This window comes from Lycorma delicatula, chromosome 2 (assembly GCF_047948215.1).
Source record: "Lycorma delicatula isolate Av1 chromosome 2, ASM4794821v1, whole genome shotgun sequence".
NCBI classification, from domain to species: domain Eukaryota; kingdom Metazoa; phylum Arthropoda; class Insecta; order Hemiptera; family Fulgoridae; genus Lycorma; species Lycorma delicatula.
Genome location: NC_134456.1, coordinates 112,810,605 through 112,835,219, shown reverse-complemented (window position 1 = coordinate 112,835,219; position 24,615 = coordinate 112,810,605).

Below are 24,615 nucleotides of genomic sequence, written 5' to 3'. Positions count from 1 at the left end.
AAACTATAGCTGGATTTCAAGACATCATGTACACCAATTTGAAATTAGTAACAACCATGTTATTTTTGCACTTCTTTGTATTATTTAAGTAACTAGATTATTCATATTATGTAATGAATGAACTGCAATCGAGTTCACTTTAAGTTAAATATCAGTAATACTCGCATATATTTTTAGCACTTATATAGTCTTGTGGTTAATATGTTTATAATGAATAATACGATATCGTATGTAAATTTATCGTAAATATTTTATAATTGAATTTTTATTTTTATTCTTTCAGATTACTTAATCTTTTGAAAATTTCTTGTGTGATTTCAAGATGTCCACATTTCCAACATGGTATTTGTAATATGTGATATATAAGTTTGTATGTTGCTATTAATAAATTATGTGGAAAAATATCGTACTAGTTCCAGTAAAATAGATGTAAAATGATATCTATGATTAGAGATTTAATGATATAAATATTTATTAATTTTTAATTGCAATATTTATGTTTTTGGATGATTTCTATATCATAAACATTCACTACTTTAGTTTGCAATGTCATTTATTCATTATTCTAATAAAAAAATAATCTTTGTTTCAGATATGTTTAATGATATATGTTGTCTACTGCAACGGCTTCAATGCTCAACATTCTAAGGTCGTATTTAAATGATATTGGTTCTAGTGTAAGGACATATTAGTCAAAACACATTGTGTGAATTAGAAGGTAGTAAAAACTGTAAGCAGATGTAATATATTTATCTATTAGTTACCAACACAAAAATGATTGGTTGATTATCCGTTAATAATTTTGTCACGATAGTCTTTAATTTTAATAATGACAAGTGTAATTTTTTGAGAATAATAATATTTATTTCCTTTACAGATGAACCACATTCTTATGAAATATCTACGTCGTTCTCAACTCATCAAATTCATGAAGCATGTGATTGATTACAAATTGAAAAGTAACGTTTTTTTTCACTTTATACCATTTAAGAAAGTAATTATTAGTAGAAATTGTTAGATTATTTGTAATAAGAGTAATAATAATATTCATTTAATAAATATATTTAATCGTTTTTTTTCCAGGCGGTTTTATTGTGATACATTTTCTTCTTATGCCTACTTCTTCATTCAAGATTCAAACCTCATGGTCTGTGTACAGTGGATCTGCTCTTTTCATATTATGGTAATGAAGAATGGACTCTACCAATTACATCAAGCAGCGCAGCAAGTGTTATTTTATAATTTAATACCATAGATACTATTTTACAAGACAGGATATATGTTATGATCATTCGCTTATAGTTTTTATATTGTAAAATTAATTTATTTGTCGTTATTATTTTAATTATTAAAATGTTTTTCGTTTTCAGATGTCTGCAGTTTTCTGTTTTAAGAAACTATAGCTGGATTTCAAGACATCATGTACACCAATTTGAAATTAGTAACAACCATGTTGTTTTTGCACTTCTTTGTATTATTTAAGTAACTAGATTATTCATATTATGTAATGAATGAACTGCAATCGAGTTCACTTTAAGTTAAATGTCAGTAATACTCGCATATATTTTTAGCACTTATATAGTCTTGTGGTTAATATGTTTATAATGAATAATACGATATCGTATGTAAATTTATCGTAAATATTTTATAATTGAATTTTTATTTTTATTCTTTCAGATTACTTAATCTTTTGAAAATTTCTTCTGTGATTTCAAGATGTCCACATTTCCAACATGGTATTTGTAATATGTGATATATAAGTTTGTATGTTGCTATTAATAAATTATGTGGATAAATATCTTACTAGTTCCAGTAAAATAGATGTAAAATGAGATCTATGATAAGAGATTTAATGATATAAATATTTATTAATTTTTAATTGCAGTTATTTATGTTTTTGGATGTTTTAAATATCATAAACATTCACTACTTTAGTTCGCAATGTCATTTATTGATTATTCTAATAAAATAATAATCTTTGTTTCAGATATGTTTAATGATATATTTAGTCTACTGCAACGGCTTCAATGCTCAACATTCTAAGGTCGAATTTAAATGATATTGGTTCTAGTGTAAGGACATATTAGTCAAAACACATTGTGTGAATTAGAAGGTAGTAAAAACTGTAAGCAGATGTAATATATTTATCTATTAGTTACCAACAAAAAAATGATTGGTTGATTATCCGTTAATAATTTGTCACTGTAGTCTTTAATTTTAATAATGACAAGTGTAATTTTTTAGAATAATATTTATTTCCTTAACAGATGAACCACATTCTTATGAAATATCTACGTCGTTCTCAACTCATCCAATTCATGAAGCATGTGATTGATTACAAATAGAAAAGTAACTTTTTTTTTTTCACTTTATACCATTTAAGAAAGTAATTATTAGTAGAAATTATTAGATTATTTTATAATAAGAGTAATAATAATATTCATTTAATTAATATTTTTAATCTTTTTTTTTCCAGGCGGTTTTATTGTCATACATTTTCTTCTTATGCCTACTCCTTCATTCAAGATTCAAATCTCATGGTCTATGTACATTGGATCTGCTCTTTTCATATTATGGTAATGAAGAATGGACTCTACCAATTACATCAAGCAGCGCAGCAAGTGTTATTTTATAATTTAATACGATAGATACTATTTTACAAGACAGGATATATGTTATGGTCATTTGCTTATAGTTTTTTTATTGTATAAATTAATTTTTTGGTCGTTATTATTCCAATTATTAAAATGTTTTTCGTTTTCAGATGTCTGCAGTTTTCTGTTTTAAGAAAATATAGCTGGATTTCTAGACATCATGTACACCAATTTGAAATTAGTAACAACAATCTTATTTTTGCACTTCTTTGTATTATTTAATTAACTAGATTATTCATATTATTTCATGAATGAACTGCAATCAAGTTTACTTTAAGTTAAATTTAAGTAATACTCGCATATAATTTCAGCACTAATACAATCTTGTGGTTAATATGTTTATAATGAATAATACGATATCTTCTGTAAATTTATCGTAAATATTTTACAATTGAATTTTTATTCTTATTGTTTCAGATTACTTAATCTTTTGAAAATTTCTTCTGTGATTTCAAGATGTCCACATTAAGCAACATAGTATTTGTAATATGTGATATATAAGTTTGTATGTTGCTATTAATAAATTATGTAGAAAAATATTGTACTAGTCCAGTAATATAGATGTAAAATGAAAACTACGATAAGAGATTTAATGATATAAATATTTATTAATTTTTAATTGCAGTTATTTATGTTTTTGGATGATTTCTATATCATAAACATTCACTACTTTAGTTCGCAATGTCATTTATTCATTATTCTAATAAAATAATAATCTTTGTTTCAGATATGTTTAATGATATATGTAGTCTACTGCAACGGCTTCAATGCTCAACATTCTAAAGTCGAATTTAAATGATATTGGTTCTAGTGTAAGGACATATTAGTCAAAAGCACATTGTGTGAATTAGAAGGTAGTAAAAACTGTAAGCAGATGTAATATATTTATCTATTAGTTACCAACACAAAAATGTTTGGTTGATTATTCGTTAATAATTTTGTCACTGTAGTCTTTAATTTTAATAATGACAAGTGTAATTTTTTGAGAATAATAATATTTATTTCCTTTACAGATGAACCACATTCTTATGAAATATCTACGTCGTTCTCAACTCATCCAATTCATGAAGCATGTGATTGATTACAAATTGAAAAGTTACATTTTTTTTTCGCTTTATACCATTTAAAAAAGTAATTATTAGTAGAGATTGTTAGATTATTTTATAATAAGTGTAATAATAATATTCATTTAATTATTATTTTTAATCTTTTTTTTCCAGGCGGTTTTATTGTCATACATTTTCTTCTTATGCCTACTTCTTCATTCAAGATTCAAATCTCATGGTCTATGTACATTGGATCTGCTCTTTTCATATTATGGTAATGAAGAATGGACTCTACCAATTACATCAAGCAGCGCAGCAAGTGTTATTTTATAATTTAATACGATAGATACTATTTTACAAGACAGGATATATGTTATGGTCATTTGCTTATAGTTTTTTTATTGTATAAATTAATTTTTTGGTCGTTATTATTCCAATTATTAAAATGTTTTTCGTTTTCAGATGTCTGCAGTTTTCTGTTTTAAGAAAATATAGCTGGATTTCTAGACATCATGTACACCAATTTGAAATTAGTAACAACCATCTTATTTTTGCACTTCTTTGTATTATTTAATTAACTAGATTATTCATATTATTTCATGAATGAACTGCAATCAAGTTCACTTTAAGTTAAATGTCAGTAATACTGGCATATATTTTTAGCACTTATATAGTCTTGTGGTTAATATGTTTATAATGAATAATACGATAGCTTACGTAAATTTTCATAAATGTTTTATAATTGAAGTTTTATTTTTATTCTTTCAGATTACTGAATACTTGGAAAATTTCTTCTGTGATTTCATGATGTCCACATTACCAACATGGTATTTGTAAGATGTGATATATAAGTTTGTATGTTGCTATTAATAAATTATGTGGATAAATATCTTACTAGTTCCAGTAAAATAGATGTAAAATGAGATCTATGATAAGAGATTTAATGATATAAATATTTATTAATTTTTAATTGCAGTTATTTATGTTTTTGGATGATTTCTATATCATAAACATTCACTACTTTAGTTCGCAATGTCATTTATTCATTATTCTAATAAAATAATAATCTTTGTTTCAGATATGTTTAATGATATATGTAGTCTACTGCAACGGCTTCAATGCTCAACATTCTAAAGTCGAATTTAAATGATATTGGTTCTAGTGTAAGGACATATTAGTCAAAAGCACATTGTGTGAATTAGAAGGTAGTAAAAACTGTAAGCAGATGTAATATATTTATCTATTAGTTACCAACACAAAAATGTTTGGTTGATTATTCGTTAATAATTTTGTCACTGTAGTCTTTAATTTTAATAATGACAAGTGTAATTTTTTGAGAATAATAATATTTATTTCCTTTACAGATGAACCACATTCTTATGAAATATCTACGTCGTTCTCAACTCATCCAATTCATGAAGCATGTGATTGATTACAAATTGAAAAGTTACATTTTTTTTTCGCTTTATACCATTTAAAAAAGTAATTATTAGTAGAGATTGTTAGATTATTTTATAATAAGTGTAATAATAATATTCATTTAATTATTATTTTTAATCTTTTTTTTCCAGGCGGTTTTATTGTCATACATTTTCTTCTTATGCCTACTTCTTCATTCAAGATTCAAATCTCATGGTCTATGTACATTGGATCTGCTCTTTTCATATTATGGTAATGAAGAATGGACTCTACCAATTACATCAAGCAGCGCAGCAAGTGTTATTTTATAATTTAATACGATAGATACTATTTTACAAGACAGGATATATGTTATGGTCATTTGCTTATAGTTTTTTTATTGTATAAATTAATTTTTTGGTCGTTATTATTCCAATTATTAAAATGTTTTTCGTTTTCAGATGTCTGCAGTTTTCTGTTTTAAGAAAATATAGCTGGATTTCTAGACATCATGTACACCAATTTGAAATTAGTAACAACCATCTTATTTTTGCACTTCTTTGTATTATTTAATTAACTAGATTATTCATATTATTTCATGAATGAACTGCAATCAAGTTCACTTTAAGTTAAATGTCAGTAATACTGGCATATATTTTTAGCACTTATATAGTCTTGTGGTTAATATGTTTATAATGAATAATACGATAGCTTACGTAAATTTTCATAAATGTTTTATAATTGAATTTTTATTTTTATTCTTTCAGATTACTGAATACTTGGAAAATTTCTTCTGTGATTTCATGATGTCCACATTACCAACATGGTATTTGTAAGATGTGATATATAAGTTTGTATGTTGCTATTAATAAATTATGTGGATAAATATCTTACTAGTTCCAGTAAAATAGATGTAAAATGAGATCTATGATAAGAGATTTAATGATATAAATATTTATTAATTTTTAATTGCAGTTATTTATGTTTTTGGATGTTTTAAATATCATAAACATTCACTACTTTAGTTCGCAATGTCATTTATTGATTATTCTAATAAAATAATAATCTTTGTTTCAGATATGTTTAATGATATATTTAGTCTACTGCAACGGCTTCAATGCTCAACATTCTAAGGTCGAATTTAAATGATATTGGTTCTAGTGTAAGGACATATTAGTCAAAACACATTGTGTGAATTAGAAGGTAGTAAAAACTGTAAGCAGATGTAATATATTTATCTATTAGTTACCAACAAAAAAATGATTGGTTGATTATCCGTTAATAATTTGTCACTGTAGTCTTTAATTTTAATAATGACAAGTGTAATTTTTTAGAATAATATTTATTTCCTTAACAGATGAACCACATTCTTATGAAATATCTACGTCGTTCTCAACTCATCCAATTCATGAAGCATGTGATTGATTACAAATAGAAAAGTAACTTTTTTTTTTTCACTTTATACCATTTAAGAAAGTAATTATTAGTAGAAATTATTAGATTATTTTATAATAAGAGTAATAATAATATTCATTTAATTAATATTTTTAATCTTTTTTTTTCCAGGCGGTTTTATTGTCATACATTTTCTTCTTATGCCTACTCCTTCATTCAAGATTCAAATCTCATGGTCTATGTACATTGGATCTGCTCTTTTCATATTATGGTAATGAAGAATGGACTCTACCAATTACATCAAGCAGCGCAGCAAGTGTTATTTTATAATTTAATACGATAGATACTATTTTACAAGACAGGATATATGTTATGGTCATTTGCTTATAGTTTTTTTATTGTATAAATTAATTTTTTGGTCGTTATTATTCCAATTATTAAAATGTTTTTCGTTTTCAGATGTCTGCAGTTTTCTGTTTTAAGAAAATATAGCTGGATTTCTAGACATCATGTACACCAATTTGAAATTAGTAACAACAATCTTATTTTTGCACTTCTTTGTATTATTTAATTAACTAGATTATTCATATTATTTCATGAATGAACTGCAATCAAGTTTACTTTAAGTTAAATTTAAGTAATACTCGCATATAATTTCAGCACTAATACAATCTTGTGGTTAATATGTTTATAATGAATAATACGATATCTTCTGTAAATTTATCGTAAATATTTTACAATTGAATTTTTATTCTTATTGTTTCAGATTACTTAATCTTTTGAAAATTTCTTCTGTGATTTCAAGATGTCCACATTTCCAACATGGTATTTGTAATATGTGATATATAAGTTTGTATGTTGCTATTAATAAATTATGTAGAAAAATATTGTACTAGTCCAGTAATATAGATGTAAAATGAAAACTACGATAAGAGATTTAATGATATAAATATTTATTAATTTTTAATTGCAGTTATTTATGTTTTTGGATGATTTCTATATCATAAACATTCACTACTTTAGTTCGCAATGTCATTTATTCATTATTCTAATAAAATAATAATCTTTGTTTCAGATATGTTTAATGATATATGTAGTCTACTGCAACGGCTTCAATGCTCAACATTCTAAAGTCGAATTTAAATGATATTGGTTCTAGTGTAAGGACATATTAGTCAAAAGCACATTGTGTGAATTAGAAGGTAGTAAAAACTGTAAGCAGATGTAATATATTTATCTATTAGTTACCAACACAAAAATGTTTGGTTGATTATTCGTTAATAATTTTGTCACTGTAGTCTTTAATTTTAATAATGACAAGTGTAATTTTTTGAGAATAATAATATTTATTTCCTTTACAGATGAACCACATTCTTATGAAATATCTACGTCGTTCTCAACTCATCCAATTCATGAAGCATGTGATTGATTACAAATAGAAAAGTAACGTTTTTTTTTCACTTTATACCATTTAAGAAAGTAATTATTAGTAGAAATTGTTAGATTATTTTATAATAAGAGTAATAATAATATTCATTTAATTAATATTTTTAATCTTTTTTTTTCCAGGCGGTTTTATTGTCATACATTTTCTTCTTATGCCTACTTCATCATTCAAGATTCAAACCTCATGGTCTGTGTACAGTGGATCTGCTCTTTTCATATTATGGTAATGAAGAATGGACTCTACCAATTACATCAAGCAGCGCAGCAAGTGTTATTTTATAATTTAATACCATAGATACTATTTTACAAGACAGGATATATGTTATGATCATTCGCTTATAGTTTTTATATTGTAAAATTAATTTATTTGTCGTTATTATTTTAATTATTAAAATGTTTTTCGTTTTCAGATGTCTGCAGTTTTCTGTTTTAAGAAACTATAGCTGGATTTCAAGACATCATGTACACCAATTTGAAATTAGTAACAACCATGTTGTTTTTGCACTTCTTTGTATTATTTAAGTAACTAGATTATTCATATTATGTAATGAATGAACTGCAATCGAGTTCACTTTAAGTTAAATGTCAGTAATACTCGCATATATTTTTAGCACTTATATAGTCTTGTGGTTAATATGTTTATAATGAATAATACGATATCGTATGTAAATTTATCGTAAATATTTTATAATTGAATTTTTATTTTTATTCTTTCAGATTACTTAATCTTTTGAAAATTTCTTCTGTGATTTCAAGATGTCCACATTTCCAACATGGTATTTGTAATATGTGATATATAAGTTTGTATGTTGCTATTAATAAATTATGTGGAAAAATATATTACTAGTTCCAGTAATATAGATGTAAAATGAAAACTATGATAAGAGATTTAATGATATAAATATTTATTAATTTTTAATTGCAGTTATTTATGTTTTTGGATGATTTCTATATCATAAACATTCACTACTTTAGTTCGCAATGTCATTTATTCATTATTCTAATAAAATAATAATCTTTGTTTCAGATATGTTTAATGATATATGTAGTCTACTGCAACGGCTTCAATGCTCAACATTCTAAAGTCGAATTTAAATGATATTGGTTCTAGTGTAAGGACATATTAGTCAAAAGCACATTGTGTGAATTAGAAGGTAGTAAAAACTGTAAGCAGATGTAATATATTTATCTATTAGTTACCAACACAAAAATGTTTGGTTGATTATTCGTTAATAATTTTGTCACTGTAGTCTTTAATTTTAATAATGACAAGTGTAATTTTTTGAGAATAATAATATTTATTTCCTTTACAGATGAACCACATTCTTATGAAATATCTACGTCGTTCTCAACTCATCCAATTCATGAAGCATGTGATTGATTACAAATTGAAAAGTTACATTTTTTTTTCGCTTTATACCATTTAAAAAAGTAATTATCAGTAGAGATTGTTAGATTATTTTATAATAAGTGTAATAATAATATTCATTTAATTATTATTTTTAATCTTTTTTTTCCAGGCGGTTTTATTGTCATACATTTTCTTCTTATGCCTACTTCTTCATTCAAGATTCAAATCTCATGGTCTATGTACATTGGATCTGCTCTTTTCATATTATGGTAATGAAGAATGGACTCTACCAATTACATCAAGCAGCGCAGCAAGTGTTATTTTATAATTTAATACGATAGATACTATTTTACAAGACAGGATATATGTTATGGTCATTTGCTTATAGTTTTTTTATTGTATAAATTAATTTTTTGGTCGTTATTATTCCAATTATTAAAATGTTTTTCGTTTTCAGATGTCTGCAGTTTTCTGTTTTAAGAAAATATAGCTGGATTTCTAGACATCATGTACACCAATTTGAAATTACTAACAACCATCTTATTTTTGCACTTCTTTGTATTATTTAATTAACTAGATTATTCATATTATTTCATGAATGAACTGCAATCAAGTTCACTTTAAGTTAAATGTCAGTAATACTGGCATATATTTTTAGCACTTATATAGTCTTGTGGTTAATATGTTTATAATGAATAATACGATAGCTTACGTAAATTTTCATAAATGTTTTATAATTGAATTTTTATTTTTATTCTTTCAGATTACTGAATACTTGGAAAATTTCTTCTGTGATTTCAAGATGTCCACATTACCAACATGGTATTTGTAAGATGTGATATATAAGTTTGTATGTTGCTATTAATAAATTATGTGGATAAATATCTTACTAGTTCCAGTAAAATAGATGTAAAATGAGATCTATGATAAGAGATTTAATGATATAAATATTTATTAATTTTTAATTGCAGTTATTTATGTTTTTGGATGTTTTATATATCATAAACATTCACTACTTTAGTTCGCAATGTCATTTATTGATTATTCTAATAAAATAATAATCTTTGTTTCAGATATGTTTAATGATATATGTAGTCTACTGCAACGGCTTCAATGCTCAACATTCTAAGGTCGAATTTAAATGATATTGGTTCTAGTGTAAGGACATATTAGTCAAAACACATTGTGTGAATTAGAAGGTAGTAAAAACTGTAAGCAGATGTAATATATTTATCTATTAGTTACCAACAAAAAAATGATTGGTTGATTATCCGTTAATAATTTGTCACTGTAGTCTTTAATTTTAATAATGACAAGTGTAATTTTTTAGAATAATATTTATTTCCTTAACAGATGAACCACATTCTTATGAAATATCTACGTCGTTCTCAACTCATCCAATTCATGAAGCATGTGATTGATTACAAATAGAAAAGTAACTTTTTTTTTTTCACTTTATACCATTTAAGAAAGTAATTATTAGTAGAAATTATTAGATTATTTTATAATAAGAGTAATAATAATATTCATTTAATTAATATTTTTAATCTTTTTTTTTCCAGGCGGTTTTATTGTCATACATTTTCTTCTTATGCCTACTCCTTCATTCAAGATTCAAATCTCATGGTCTATGTACATTGGATCTGCTCTTTTCATATTATGGTAATGAAGAATGGACTCTACCAATTACATCAAGCAGCGCAGCAAGTGTTATTTTATAATTTAATACGATAGATACTATTTTACAAGACAGGATATATGTTATGGTCATTTGCTTATAGTTTTTTTATTGTATAAATTAATTTTTTGGTCGTTATTATTCCAATTATTAAAATGTTTTTCGTTTTCAGATGTCTGCAGTTTTCTGTTTTAAGAAAATATAGCTGGATTTCTAGACATCATGTACACCAATTTGAAATTAGTAACAACAATCTTATTTTTGCACTTCTTTGTATTATTTAATTAACTAGATTATTCATATTATTTCATGAATGAACTGCAATCAAGTTTACTTTAAGTTAAATTTAAGTAATACTCGCATATAATTTCAGCACTAATACAATCTTGTGGTTAATATGTTTATAATGAATAATACGATATCTTCTGTAAATTTATCGTAAATATTTTACAATTGAATTTTTATTCTTATTGTTTCAGATTACTTAATCTTTTGAAAATTTCTTCTGTGATTTCAAGATGTCCACATTAAGCAACATAGTATTTGTAATATGTGATATATAAGTTTGTATGTTGCTATTAATAAATTATGTAGAAAAATATTGTACTAGTCCAGTAATATAGATGTAAAATGAAAACTACGATAAGAGATTTAATGATATAAATATTTATTAATTTTTAATTGCAGTTATTTATGTTTTTGGATGATTTCTATATCATAAACATTCACTACTTTAGTTCGCAATGTCATTTATTCATTATTCTAATAAAATAATAATCTTTGTTTCAGATATGTTTAATGATATATGTAGTCTACTGCAACGGCTTCAATGCTCAACATTCTAAAGTCGAATTTAAATGATATTGCTTCTAGTGTAAGGACATATTAGTCAAAAGCACATTGTGTGAATTAGAAGGTAGTAAAAACTGTAAGCAGATGTAATATATTTATCTATTAGTTACCAACACAAAAATGTTTGGTTGATTATTCGTTAATAATTTTGTCACTGTAGTCTTTAATTTTAATAATGACAAGTGTAATTTTTTGAGAATAATAATATTTATTTCCTTTACAGATGAACCACATTCTTATGAAATATCTACGTCGTTCTCAACTCATCCAATTCATGAAGCATGTGATTGATTACAAATTGAAAAGTTACGTTTTTTTTTCGCTTTATACCATTTAAAAAAGTAATTATCAGTAGAAATTGTTAGATTATTTTATAATAAGTGTAATAATAATATTCATTTAATTATTATTTTTAATCTTTTTTTTCCAGGCGGTTTTATTGTCATACATTTTCTTCTTATGCCTACTTCTTCATTCAAGATTCAAATCTCATGGTCTGTGTACGTTGGATCTGCTCTTTTCATATTATGGTAATGAAGAATGGACTCTACCAATTACATCAAGCAGCGCAGCAAGTGTTATTTTATAGTTTAATACCATAGATACTATTTTACAAGACAGGATATATTTTATGATCATTCGCTTATAGTTTTTATATTGTAAAATTAATTTATTTGTCGTTATTATTTCAATTATTAAAATGTTTTTCGTTTTCAGATGTCTGCAGTTTTCTGTTTTAAGAAAATATAGCTGGATTTCAAGACATCATGTACACCAATTTGAAATTAGTAACAACCATCTTATTTTTGCACTTCTTTGTATTATTTAAGTAACTAGATTATTCATATTATGTAATGAATGAACTGCAATCGAGTTCACTTTAAGTTAAATGTCAGTAATACTCGCATATATTTTTAGCACTTATACAGTCTTGTGGTTCATATGTTTATAATGAATAATACGATAGCTTACGTACATTTTCATAAATATTAAATAATTGAATTTTTATTTTTATTCTTTCAGATTACTTGATCTTTTGAAAATTTCTTCTGTGATTTCAAGATGTCCACATTTCCAACATGGTATTTGTAATATGTGATATATAAATTTGTATGTTGCTATTAATAAATTATGTGGAAAAATATGTTACTAGTTCCAGTAAATTAGATGTAAAATGATATCTATGATAAGAGATTTAATGATATAAATATTTATTAATTTTTAATTGCACTTATTTATGTTTTTCGATGATTTCTATATCATAAATATTCACTACTTTAGTTTGCAATGTCATTTATTCATTATTCTAATAAAAAAATAATCCTTGTTTCAGATATGTTTAATGATGTATGTAGTCTACCGCAACGGCTTCAATGCTCAACATTCTAAGGTCGAATTTAAATGATATTGGTTCTAGTGTAAAACACATTGTGTGAATTAGAAGGTAGTAAAAACTGTAAGCAGATGTAATATATTTATCTATTAGTTACCAACACAAAAATGATTAGTTGATTATCCGTTAATAATTTTGTCACTGTAGTCTTTAATTTTAATAATGACAAGTGTAATTTTTTGAGAATAATAATATTTATTTCCTTTACAGATGAACCACATTCTTATGAAATATCTACGTCGTTCTCAACTCATCCAATTCATGAAGCATGTGATTGATTACAAATTGAATAGTTACATTTTTTTTTCGCTTTATACCATTTAAAAAAGTAATTATCAGTAGAGATTGTTAGATTATTTTATAATAAGTGTAATAATAATATTCATTTAATTATTATTTTTAATCTTTTTTTTCCAGGCGGTTTTATTGTCATACATTTTCTTCTTATGCCTACTTCTTCATTCAAGATTCAAATCTCATGGTCTATGTACATTGGATCTGCTCTTTTCATATTATGGTAATGAAGAATGGACTCTACCAATTACATCAAGCAGCGCAGCAAGTGTTATTTTATAATTTAATACGATAGATACTATTTTACAAGACAGGATATATGTTATGGTCATTTGCTTATAGTTTTTTTATTGTATAAATTAATTTTTTGGTCGTTATTATTCCAATTATTAAAATGTTTTTCGTTTTCAGATGTCTGCAGTTTTCTGTTTTAAGAAAATATAGCTGGATTTCTAGACATCATGTACACCAATTTGAAATTACTAACAACCATCTTATTTTTGCACTTCTTTGTATTATTTAATTAACTAGATTATTCATATTATTTCATGAATGAACTGCAATCAAGTTCACTTTAAGTTAAATGTCAGTAATACTGGCATATATTTTTAGCACTTATATAGTCTTGTGGTTAATATGTTTATAATGAATAATACGATAGCTTACGTAAATTTTCATAAATGTTTTATAATTGAATTTTTATTTTTATTCTTTCAGATTACTGAATACTTGGAAAATTTCTTCTGTGATTTCAAGATGTCCACATTACCAACATGGTATTTGTAAGATGTGATATATAAGTTTGTATGTTGCTATTAATAAATTATGTGGATAAATATCTTACTAGTTCCAGTAAAATAGATGTAAAATGAGATCTATGATAAGAGATTTAATGATATAAATATTTATTAATTTTTAATTGCAGTTATTTATGTTTTTGGATGTTTTATATATCATAAACATTCACTACTTTAGTTCGCAATGTCATTTATTGATTATTCTAATAAAATAATAATCTTTGTTTCAGATATGTTTAATGATATATGTAGTCTACTGCAACGGCTTCAATGCTCAACATTCTAAGGTCGAATTTAAATGATATTGGTTCTAGTGTAAGGACATATTAGTCAAAACACATTGTGTGAATTAGAAGGTAGTAAAAACTGTAAGCAGATGTAATATATTTATCTATTAGTTACCAACAAAAAAATGATTGGTTGATTATCCGTTAATAATTTGTCACTGTAGTCTTTAATTTTAATAATGACAAGTGTAATTTTTTAGAATAATATTTATTTCCTTAACAGATGAACCACATTCTTATGAAATATCTACGTCGTTCTCAACTCATCCAATTCATGAAGCATGTGATTGATTACAAATAGAAAAGTAACTTTTTTTTTTTCACTTTATACCATTTAAGAAAGTAATTATTAGTAGAAATTATTAGATTATTTTATAATAAGAGTAATAATAATATTCATTTAATTAATATTTTTAATCTTTTTTTTTCCAGGCGGTTTTATTGTCATACATTTTCTTCTTATGCCTACTCCTTCATTCAAGATTCAAATCTCATGGTCTATGTACATTGGATCTGCTCTTTTCATATTATGGTAATGAAGAATGGACTCTACCAATTACATCAAGCAGCGCAGCAAGTGTTATTTTATAATTTAATACGATAGATACTATTTTACAAGACAGGATATATGTTATGGTCATTTGCTTATAGTTTTTTTATTGTATAAATTAATTTTTTGGTCGTTATTATTCCAATTATTAAAATGTTTTTCGTTTTCAGATGTCTGCAGTTTTCTGTTTTAAGAAAATATAGCTGGATTTCTAGACATCATGTACACCAATTTGAAATTAGTAACAACAATCTTATTTTTGCACTTCTTTGTATTATTTAATTAACTAGATTATTCATATTATTTCATGAATGAACTGCAATCAAGTTTACTTTAAGTTAAATTTAAGTAATACTCGCATATAATTTCAGCACTAATACAATCTTGTGGTTAATATGTTTATAATGAATAATACGATATCTTCTGTAAATTTATCGTAAATATTTTACAATTGAATTTTTATTCTTATTGTTTCAGATTACTTAATCTTTTGAAAATTTCTTCTGTGATTTCAAGATGTCCACATTAAGCAACATAGTATTTGTAATATGTGATATATAAGTTTGTATGTTGCTATTAATAAATTATGTAGAAAAATATTGTACTAGTCCAGTAATATAGATGTAAAATGAAAACTACGATAAGAGATTTAATGATATAAATATTTATTAATTTTTAATTGCAGTTATTTATGTTTTTGGATGATTTCTATATCATAAACATTCACTACTTTAGTTCGCAATGTCATTTATTCATTATTCTAATAAAATAATAATCTTTGTTTCAGATATGTTTAATGATATATGTAGTCTACTGCAACGGCTTCAATGCTCAACATTCTAAAGTCGAATTTAAATGATATTGCTTCTAGTGTAAGGACATATTAGTCAAAAGCACATTGTGTGAATTAGAAGGTAGTAAAAACTGTAAGCAGATGTAATATATTTATCTATTAGTTACCAACACAAAAATGTTTGGTTGATTATTCGTTAATAATTTTGTCACTGTAGTCTTTAATTTTAATAATGACAAGTGTAATTTTTTGAGAATAATAATATTTATTTCCTTTACAGATGAACCACATTCTTATGAAATATCTACGTCGTTCTCAACTCATCCAATTCATGAAGCATGTGATTGATTACAAATTGAAAAGTTACGTTTTTTTTTCGCTTTATACCATTTAAAAAAGTAATTATCAGTAGAAATTGTTAGATTATTTTATAATAAGTGTAATAATAATATTCATTTAATTATTATTTTTAATCTTTTTTTTCCAGGCGGTTTTATTGTCATACATTTTCTTCTTATGCCTACTTCTTCATTCAAGATTCAAATCTCATGGTCTGTGTACGTTGGATCTGCTCTTTTCATATTATGGTAATGAAGAATGGACTCTACCAATTACATCAAGCAGCGCAGCAAGTGTTATTTTATAGTTTAATACCATAGATACTATTTTACAAGACAGGATATATTTTATGATCATTCGCTTATAGTTTTTATATTGTAAAATTAATTTATTTGTCGTTATTATTTCAATTATTAAAATGTTTTTCGTTTTCAGATGTCTGCAGTTTTCTGTTTTAAGAAAATATAGCTGGATTTCAAGACATCATGTACACCAATTTGAAATTAGTAACAACCATCTTATTTTTGCACTTCTTTGTATTATTTAAGTAACTAGATTATTCATATTATGTAATGAATGAACTGCAATCGAGTTCACTTTAAGTTAAATGTCAGTAATACTCGCATATATTTTTAGCACTTATACAGTCTTGTGGTTCATATGTTTATAATGAATAATACGATAGCTTACGTACATTTTCATAAATATTAAATAATTGAATTTTTATTTTTATTCTTTCAGATTACTTGATCTTTTGAAAATTTCTTCTGTGATTTCAAGATGTCCACATTTCCAACATGGTATTTGTAATATGTGATATATAAATTTGTATGTTGCTATTAATAAATTATGTGGAAAAATATGTTACTAGTTCCAGTAAATTAGATGTAAAATGATATCTATGATAAGAGATTTAATGATATAAATATTTATTAATTTTTAATTGCACTTATTTATGTTTTTCGATGATTTCTATATCATAAATATTCACTACTTTAGTTTGCAATGTCATTTATTCATTATTCTAATAAAAAAATAATCCTTGTTTCAGATATGTTTAATGATGTATGTAGTCTACCGCAACGGCTTCAATGCTCAACATTCTAAGGTCGAATTTAAATGATATTGGTTCTAGTGTAAAACACATTGTGTGAATTAGAAGGTAGTAAAAACTGTAAGCAGATGTAATATATTTATCTATTAGTTACCAACACAAAAATGATTAGTTGATTATCCGTTAATAATTTTGTCACTGTAGTCTTTAATTTTAATAATGACAAGTGTAATTTTTTGAGAATAATAATATTTATTTCCTTTACAGATGAACCACATTCTTATGAAATATCTACGTCGTTCTCAACTCATCCAATTCATGAAGCATGTGATTGATTACAAATTGAAAAGTTACGTTTTTTTTTCACTTTATACCATTTAAAAAAGTAATTATTAGTAGAAATTGTTAGATTATTTTATAATAAGTGTAATAATAATATTCATTTAATTATTATTTTTAATCTTTTTTTTCCAGGCGGTTTTATTGTCATACATTTTCTTCTTATGCCTACTTCTTCATTCAAGATTCAAATCTCATGGTCTGTGTACGTTGGATCTGCTCTTTTCATATTATGGTAATGAAGAATGGACTCTACCAATTACATCAAGCACCGCAGCAAGTATTATTGTATAATTTTATACCATAGATACTATTCTACAGGACAGGATATATGTTATGATCATTCGCTTATAGTTTTTATATTGTAAAATTAATTTATTTGTCGTTATTATTTCAATTATTAAAATGTTTTTCGTTTTCAGATGTCTGCAGTTTTCTGTTTTAAGAAAATATAGCTGGATTTCAAGACATCATGTACACCAATTTGAAATTAGTAACAACCATCTTATTTTTGCACTTCTTTGTATTATTTAAGTAACTAGATTATTCATATTATGTAATGAATGAACTGCAATCGAGTTCACTTTAAGTTAAATGTCAGTAATACTCGCATATATTTTTAGCACTTATACAGTCTTGTGGTTCATATGTTTATAATGAATAATACGATAGCTTACGTACATTTTCATAAATATTAAATAATTGAATTTTTATTTTTATTCTTTCAGATTACTTGATCTTTTGAAAATTTCTTCTGTGATTTCAAGATGTCCACATTTCCAACATGGTATTTGTAATATGTGATATATAAATTTGTATGTTGCTATTAATAAATTATGTGGAAAAATATGTTACTAGTTCCAGTAAATTAGATGTAAAATGATATCTATGATAAGAGATTTAATGATATAAATATTTATTAATTTTTAATTGCACTTATTTATGTTTTTCGATGATTTCTATATCATAAATATTCACTACTTTAGTTTGCAATGTCATTTATTCATTATTCTAATAAAAAAATAATCCTTGTTTCAGATATGTTTAATGATGTATGTAGTCTACCGCAACGGCTTCAATGCTCAACATTCTAAGGTCGAATTTAAATGATATTGGTTCTAGTGTAAAACACATTGTGTGAATTAGAAGGTAGTAAAAACTGTAAGCAGATGTAATATATTTATCTATTAGTTACCAACACAAAAATGATTAGTTGATTATCCGTTAATAATTTTGTCACTGTAGTCTTTAATTTTAATAATGACAAGTGTAATTTTTTGAGAATAATAATATTTATTTCCTTTACAGATGAACCACATTCTTATGAAATATCTACGTCGTTCTCAACTCATCCAATTCATGAAGCATGTGATTGATTACAAATTGAAAAGTTACGTTTTTTTTTCACTTTATACCATTTAAAAAAGTAATTATTAGTAGAAATTGTTAGATTATTTTATAATAAGTGTAATAATAATATTCATTTAATTATTATTTTTAATCTTTTTTTTCCAGGCGGTTTTATTGTCATACATTTTCTTCTTATGCCTACTTCTTCATTCAAGATTCAAATCTCATGGTCTGTGTACGTTGGATCTGCTCTTTTCATATTATGGTAATGAAGAATGGACTCTACCAATTACATCAAGCACCGCAGCAAGTATTATTGTATAATTTTATACCATAGATACTATTCTACAGGACAGGATATATGTTATGATCATTCGCTTATAGTTTTTATATTGTAAAATTAATTTTTTTGTCGTTATTATTCCAATTATTAAAATGTTTTTCGTTTTCAGATGTCTGCAGTTTTCTGTTTTAAGAAAATACAGCTGGATTTCAAGACATCATGTACACCAATTTGAAATTAGTAACAACCATCTTATTTTTGCACTTCATTGTGTTATTTAAGTAACTAGATTATTCATATTATGTAATGAATGAACTGCAATAGAGTTCACTTTAAGTTAAATGTCAGTAATACTCGCATATATTTTTAGCACTTATATAGTCTTGTGGTTAACATGTTTATAATGAATAATACGATAGCTTACTTAAATTTTCATAAATATTTTATAATTGAATTTTTATTTTTATTCTTTCAGATTACTGAATACTTGGAAAATTTCTTCTGTGATTTCAAGATGTCCACATTAACAACATGGTATTTGTAATGTGTGATATATAAGTTTGTACGTTGCTATTAATAAATTATGTGGAAAAATATATTACTAGTTCCAGTAATATAGATGTAAAATGAAAACTATGATAAGAGATTTAATGATATAAATATTTATTAATATTTAATTGCAGTTATTTATGTTTTTGGATGATTTCTATATCATAAACATTCACTACTTTAGTTTGCAATGTCATTTATTCATTATTCTAATAAAAAAATAATCTTTGTTTCAGATATGTTTAATGATATATGTTGTCTACTGCAACGGCTTCAATGCTCAACATTCTAAGGTCGTATTTAAATGATATTGGTTCTAGTGTAAGGACATATTAGTCAAAACACATTGTGTGAATTAGAAGGTAGTAAAAACTGTAAGCAGATGTAATATATTTATCTATTAGTTACCAACACAAAAATGATTGGTTGATTATCCGTTAATAATTTTGTCACTGTAGTCTTTAATTTTAATAATGACAAGTGTAATTTTTTGAGAATAATATTTATTTCCTTTACAGATGAACCACATTGTTATGAAATATCTACGTCGTTCTCAACTCATCCAATTCATGAAGCATGTGATTGATTACAAATAGAAAAGTAACGTTTTTTTTTCACTTTATACCATTTAAGAAAAAAATTATTAGTAGAAATTGTTAGATTATTTTATAATAAGAGTAATAATAATATTCATTTAATTAATATTTTTAATCTTTTTTTTTTCCAGGCGGTTTTATTGTCATACATTTTCTTCTTATGCCTACTTCTTCATTCAAGATTCAAACCTCATGGTCTGTGTACAGTGGATCTGCTCTTTTCATATTATGGTAATGAAGAATGGACTCTACCAATTACATCAAGCAGCGCAGCAAGTGTTATTTTATAATTTAATACCATAGATACTATTTTACAAGACAGGATATATGTTATGATCATTCGCTTATAGTTTTTATATTGTAAAATTAATTTATTTGTCGTTATTATTTTAATTATTAAAATGTTTTTCGTTTTCAGATGTCTGCAGTTTTCTGTTTTAAGAAACTATAGCTGGATTTCAAGACATCATGTACACCAATTTGAAATTAGTAACAACCATGTTGTTTTTGCACTTCTTTGTATTATTTAAGTAACTAGATTATTCATATTATGTAATGAATGAACTGCAATCGAGTTCACTTTAAGTTAAATGTCAGTAATACTCGCATATATTTTTAGCACTTATATAGTCTTGTGGTTAATATGTTTATAATGAATAATACGATATCGTATGTAAATTTATCGTAAATATTTTATAATTGAATTTTTATTTTTATTCTTTCAGATTACTTAATCTTTTGAAAATTTCTTCTGTGATTTCAAGATGTCCACATTTCCAACATGGTATTTGTAATATGTGATATATAAGTTTGTATGTTGCTATTAATAAATTATGTGGAAAAATATATTACTAGTTCCAGTAATATAGATGTAAAATGAAAACTATGATAAGAGATTTAATGATATAAATATTTATTAATTTTTAATTGTAGTTATTTATGTTTTTGGATGATTTCTATATCATAAACATTCACTACTTTAGTTTGCAATGTCATTTATTTATTATTCTAATAAAAAAATAATCTTTGTTTCAGATATGTTTAATGATATATGTAGTCTACTGCAACGGCTTCTATGCTCAACATTCTAAGGTCGAATTTTAATGATATTGGTTCTAGTGTAAGGACATATTAGTCAAAAGCACATCGTGTGAATTAGAAGGTAGTAAAAACTGTAAGCAGATGTAATATATTTATCTATTAGTTACCAACAAAAAAATGATTGGTTGATTATCCGTTAATAATTTTGTCACTGTAGTCTTTAATTTTAATAATGACAAGTGTAATTTTTTGATGTAATATTTATTTCCTTTACAGATGAACCACATTCTTATGAAATATCTACGTCGTTCTCAACTCATCCAATTCATGAAGCATGTGATTGATTACAAATTGAAAAGTAACGTTTTTTTTTCACTTTATACCATTGCCTACTCCTTCATTCAAGATTCAAATCTCATGGTCTATGTACATTGGATCTGCTCTTTTCATATTATGTTAATGAAGAATGGACTCTACCAAAGACATCAAGCAGCGCAGCAAGTGTTATTGTGTAATTTTATACCTAGATACTATTTTACAAGACAGGATATATGTTTTGATCATTCGCTTATAGTTTTTATATAGTATAAATTAATTTTTTTGTCGTTATTTTTCCAATTATAAAGGTGTTTTTCTTTTTCAGATGTCTGCAGTTTTCTATTTTTAGAAAATATAGCTGGATTTCAAGACATCATGTACACCAATTTGAAATTAGTAACAACCATCTTATTTTTGCACTTCTTTTTATTATTTAAGTAACTAGATTTTTCATATTATTTCATGAATTAACTGCAGTCGATTTCTCTTTAAGTTAAATGTCAGTAATACTCGCATATAATTTTAGCACTAATACAATCTTGTGGTTAATATGTTTATAATGAATAATACAATATCTTATGTAAATTTATCGTAAATATTTTATAATTGAATTTTTATTTTTATTCTTTCAGATTAATGAATACTTTGAAAACTTATTCTGTGATTTCAAGATGTCCACATTTCCAACATGGTATTTGTAATATGTGATATATAAATTTTACCATATTTATAATTTCACTTTTACCATATGCATTTTAGAAAATGACCATCATATAATACATCTGGTTAAAACAATGGGATTTCTATGAATTAGTTGTTTGTATGTTGCTATTAATAATTTATGTAGAAAAATTTATTACTATTTCCAGTAAAATAGATATAAAATGAAAATTAATGATGAGAGATTTAATGATATAAATATTTATTAATTTTTAATTCCAGTTATTTATGTTTTGGGATAATTTCTATATCATAAACATTCACTACTTTAATTCTCAATATCATTTTATTGTTACTGTGATAAACTCGATGGATCTCAATGGTTTAACTGTTTTCAAACAAAACTTAAGCGCAGCAGAAAGTTTATATTTTAAAATATTTATAAAATTCTTAATGCTAGGGTACTATTTCTTATTTCAAAATACCTCTTTTTTAGTGTTGAATATAATGTTTTCTAATTTTTAAAATATATATATTTTTCAGGTGTCTGGATTATCGTCCATGTTATTGATTTTGAATTCAACCTTCCTCATAATCAAGAATCTACTTATTACATAGTTAGATTCTACCTTCCACCTTCCATTTAAGGAACAGAATTTTACTTGTCAGGTACTAAATTTTACATATGTAATGAACACATTTAAGAAGGTTCAGATAAACCACTTTCTTATGAAATATCTACGTCGTTTTCAACTCATCCAATTCATGAAGCATGTGATTGATTACAAATTGCAAAGTAACGTTTTTTTTTCACTTTATACCATTTAGGAAAGTAATTATTCGTAGGAATTTTTAGATTATTTTATAATAATTGAAATAATAATAAGTTTCATTTAATTAAATTTTTTAATGTTTTTTTTTCCATATGAGTTTATTGTTATACATTTTCTTCTTATGCCTACTTCTTCATTCAAGATTCAAATATCATGGTTTATGTACATCTGATCTGCTCTTTTCATTTTATGGTAATGAAGACTGGACTGTATCAGTTACATCAAGCAGCGCAGCAAGGGTTATTGTATAATTTTATACCATAGATACTATTTTACATGGCAGGATAAATGTTTTGATCATTTGCTTATGTTTTGATATTGTATAAATTAATTTTTTTGTGGTTATTTTTCCAATTATTAAAATATTTTTCTTTTTCAGATGTCTGCAGTTTTCTGTTTTATTCCAATTTTCTATTTTATGCCAAAATAAGAAATGAAACCAGGCAAGATTGTCCACTGTTACCGTTTTTATTTTTTTTATTGAAAAAACTATCGTAGAAATGAAAGCAAAAACACAAGGAATCAGCATTAATGGAAAAAACATACATTGTATTTGCTTTGCAAATAATATTGTCTTACTGGCGGAATCAGCAAGGGGAATGGAGATTATGTTAGAAACACTGTCAATAGTTTTGATATTGTATAAATTAATTTTTTTATGGTTATTTTTCCTATTTTTAAAACGTTTTTGTTTTTCAGATGTCTGCAGTTTTCTGTTTTATTTCAATTTTCTGTTTAATGCCAAAATAAGAAAGGAAATCAGGCAAGATTGCCCACTGTTACTGTTTTTAATTTGTTTATTGAAAAAGCTATCGTAGAAATGAAAGAAAAACCACAAGGAATCAGAATTAATGGAAAATCCATACATTGTATCCGCTTTTCAGTTAATATTGTCTTACTGGCGGAATCAGCAATGGGAATGGAGATTATGTTAGAAACACTGTCTAAAATACTAATAAAACTTAACTGAAATAAATAAGAAGACAAAGACTATGATTGTAGGGAAAACAAAGGAAGGTACAACAAAGGTTGATATTAAATTAGATGTTAATGTTGTAGAGAAAGTTTTTGTTATTGGAGAAGCACTGCCACTAACCATAATGTGTCACAAAAGTAAAAAGAAGAATAGCACTGGCAAAATGAGCTTTCCAGGATAAAAAGAATTTACTGAGTGATAATCATATGAATTTGCAAATAAGTAAACAGTTTGCTAAAACTTATGATTGGAGTGTTCTAACTTATGGATGTGAAACATGGATGCTTGGGGAAGCAGAAAGAAGAAGACTGGAAGCAATGGAAATGTGGATTTGGAGAAGGAC